Genomic DNA, 4,279 nt, shown 5'->3' with positions numbered 1-4,279 from the left:
GGACTTTCAGCAGGCTCTTCTCCCAGGCAAGGGGCTGAGTTGTTCATGGTTTCAGCCCCCGTCCGACGAATCACCAGGAAGAATGAGTCCGGAACGAGAGCTGGTTCTCCTGAGCCACGTTTATTAACTTCACAAACAGACACTCGAAGACGATCGAAGTCAGTGTTGATTTCACAGCACAATCAACGCTGTTAAGTAGCCGGCAGAACCGACACCCACCACCACACCCTTAATTGCCTACCCACGCCCTCACCCTACTTAACTACCGCCCCCCTTGGCTCCTGCCTTTCGGCACCCGCCCCCAGGTACGTATCCCGTCCCTGTCCCACCACCACTGCAGCCGGTAAGCCACCCCCCAGCCCAGACCGCCCTCCTTTTCCCCTGAGCCCCGCACGACCTCGCCTCCCCCCTCAGGTCCCCAAACCGCCGTGAGTTGCGCCGCTCGGACCATCCGCCGCTGGAGCCTATCACACAGTCCCTTAGCACGCAAGGAGGCCGGCAAAACAACGGAACGCGTCGTCTGCGGCCCTGCCGCCTCCTGGACCGCCCCGGCGCCCTTCCTCCGTCTGTTGCTTGGCCGCTGGGCAACTGCCGGCCGCGCCTCCTCACGGCTGCTCCCCGGCCTTCCGGACGGCCCCGGGGCTGCTGGGCTCTCCCCCGGCTTGTCAGTGGGACGCGGGTGCCAGCGGCTGTTTCCGAGGCCCGGTAAGACGCCCTGCGGTCTCTCCAGGTGCGGGGCGGGTGGCCGTTGAGCCGATTTGGCGGCCGCGCTCCTCCCCGGCTCATCAGTAGAACGTTGGCGCTGTCGGCCGCTCACGTGGGCCGGCGGGTTGCTTCGCGGCCTCTCCGAATGACAGGCGGGTGGCTGCCGAGCCGTCTCGGCGCCTGCGCTCCTCCCTGGCTCGTCGGGCGAATGCGGGTGCCAGCGGCTGTTCCTGGGGGCTGGTAAGTCATTCTGCGGCCTCACCAGGCATCGGGCGGGCGGCTGCTGGGCTGTCTTGCCGGCTGCGCCCTTCCCCGGCTCTTCGGGAGACCGCGTGTGCCGGCGGCGGGTCTCGGGGGCTGGCAGGTCGCTCCACGGCCTCCCCGAATGTCGGGCATGCCGAGCCCGACACATGGAGCCTGTATGGGTGTTTCATCTTTTAATTTTAGTGCCATTTTTAAGGATGCCTCAACTATCATCAGTGGTCTTGGGTTGTTTACACTGTGTTTATTATTTTGTTGTTGTTGTTATTGTTAACTGCCCAGAGGTATTTGCTGAAGATGGCCAGCCTTATACATTTGCTAAGGAAATCACTAAACCAGAACTGGGATTCCAAAGATTTTGCCGCTGGAAGCTAAAATCAAGATATTACCCATTGCCTTACATGCCACATATAAAAGCTGAAGAGTTACCAATGGCAATGAGACAAAGTCCTCTATCGAGCATTTCTTTTGGGGTTCTGGACAGCGTAGCCATAGCCCATATGATGTATGTAGGAATGACTGCAGAATAACTCAGCTGGAAGGCTCCCGGTGTACCTACCTACCCACCTTAGCATCTGTCAGCTCATTATACTTTCGATGAGATTAGTTTGCGTGTTGTTTTTCCCCCCTGATCTATTTCATTTACTGATTTAGTTTCATGTTACTATTTTATCATTTTGCCATTTCCCCACACAAGGGCCAGAGTAGCACAGAAAAGAAAGAAAAAAAAACCCATAAAATATTCTGGTAAATTGGGATTCAGTTTAAAAACAAAATGGTCTCTAGGAAGAGCGACGATCCTTTCAGTCATCCTGTCAAAAAGGCAGGCTCCTGAGAGAGAAAGGTCACCTTGAAATGTTCATTTCTTACCAGGTCAGCTTTTGAGTTTAAGGGGTGAGGTTGCTATTTACGAATGGGTGAAGTACATTCAATGTACATCGTTCTTAAACTAGGAATCTTTAGGTTCCGCCTCTAAAGCCTTGGAAACATTCCTGGGGATGAAGAGTGGGAAGATACTTGAAGCCATTTCATTGTTGAGTGGGCTTTGCCTTCGGTTGCCATTGTAGACTTTTTGTACTGTGTTAATTGATGCTTATTTTGTATTGTGGTTTTATGTGGCATAGCTTCCCCCCCCCCGAGTCTCTATAAATCGAATTAATAAATAATAAATGAATAAACATCAAGGGGGGAAAAATCAGCTGCTAGAAGGAAGAAGATTATTTTATTTATTTATTTTTATTTAGTTATATTTATATACCGCCCTATTCCCTGAGGACTCAGGGCGGTTTACAGGGAATTAAAAATCCAAAATACAAAAATTAAGAACCAAATTAAAAAATATTAAATTAACCCTGTAGTCAGTTAAAAAGAACCCCAAATTAAAAATTCCAGCTTATCATTTCCAGTGAAAAGACTGGGTAGCAAGCAAGAGAGATGAACATCATGTTTGATTTGTTTTTCGTAAGGGTTTGCCAAATCAAGATGGAAAGAACTTGTGTTTCTTTTCTTTTTTTTTTCAATCCAGTGGAAGGGAAAAAAGAAAAAAAAACTACAGGCAGTCCTCAATCTATGACAATTGAGCCCAAAATTTCCATTGCCAAACAAGACAGTTGTTAAGGGAGTTTTGCCCCATTTTACAACCTTTCTTGCCACGTTTGTTAAGTGAATCACTGCAGTTGTTAGTAAGTGAATCTGGCTTCCCCATTGGTTTTGCTTGTCAGAAGGTCACAAAAGGTGATCACATGACCCTGGGACACTGCAACCGACATAAATAGATGCCTGTTGCCAAGCATCCAAATTCTGATCACATGACCACAAGGATGCTGCAATGGTTGTGTGAAACAAAAGTCATAAGTCACTTTTTCCAGTGCCATTGTGACTTAGAATGTCACTACACAAATGATTGTAACTCAAGGACTACCTGTATACAGAAATCTCTCTTCTTTGAATGCAATATGCACAAATTTCAGTTACATCGAAAGATAGAAACACAATCCTGATACAATGAGGCTTGAGTAGAGGATGCCTGATTGACAAAGGTACTCACTAAAGGTGAAAGGGGGCTGCTCCTTTACCTGTCATGCCATTAACACATTAATAATTCCATTATTCCAGTGGATGATGTTTTCTGTCCAACCTGGATATCAACTATATTCCTACATATATGCCAAAGTTAAAAGCCCTTAAGTGAAAAATAACTTCCAGAGGAAACTTTCCTATCCTAAGTGTAAAGATAGAGGCCTAACATCAGCTGAACAGGGTGTGCCAACTTATTATGAGGGAATGTAAACCCTTTAAGTCCGTATATGTCTACTATTTGGAATGCTGAAATGTGGATGCCATTCCAGATTGCCAAAGGATTCCAGCAATTTCCCTGAGCCTGAAGGATGGCTGATGCTTGTATGTGTCCCTAGCTATGATTAGTGATGACTGTCAGTAATCATTTAGTTATCTTCTGGTCTCTGCCTTAAAAAACAACAACAAAAAGATGAACTATTATGTTGTAGTCTGAGGTCAATAATTATTTCAAAAGATCACAATAATATAAATTAGCTTCTCTTTTAGTAGAAAGGGAGCCATATGGTAGGTATGAATCCAACTCAGAGTTAAAAAAAAATCCATTGAAATCATCACAGGACTGTCTTAACATCAGGAAATAAGACAGAGGGTTTTGCTTCTCAGTCCAAATACTATGTATTACTGTATTGCACCAAAGTAATTTAATATTAATTAGGTATTGTCAATCAGAAGGTCGGCAGTTTGGCGGGTCGAATCCTGAGTGCCGCGTAACAGAGTGAGCGCCTGTTACTCGTCCCAGCTTCTGCCAACCTAGCAGTTTGAAAGCACGTAAAAATGCAAGTAGAAAAATGGGGACCACTACGGTGGGAAGGTAACAGCGTTCTGTGCACCTTTGGCGTCTAGTCATACCGGCTACATGACCACGGAGACGTCCTCAGACAAGCGCTGGCTCTACGGCTTTGAAACGGAGATGAGCACCGGCCCCTAGAGTTGGAAACGACTAGTACGCATGTGTGCAGTTCTTAGCATTATAGCTGCAGACTGCAGGATATTTAACTTTATCATAGGAAAAACTCTATGGCTTATATAATTTCATTGTAAAAGTAGATGTATCTCCTAGAGGGAAGGGAGGGGAGGAAATGTGTGTGAAAAGTTCTGATGTTTTTGTATCTGTAGATGGCACTCTGTTTTATTTTAATTGTTTTTTATAAATTACAAATGGTGATTGTGAAACTGGACTGAAGCATCTAGGGACCATAGAGAAATACCGTGGATTTCTTGCTATTCTTTAAAT

Source organism: Vipera ursinii (genome assembly GCF_947247035.1).
Source record: "Vipera ursinii genome assembly, chromosome: 3".
Taxonomy (NCBI): Eukaryota; Metazoa; Chordata; class Lepidosauria; order Squamata; family Viperidae; genus Vipera; species Vipera ursinii.
Note: the sequence above shows the minus strand (reverse complement) of the source record.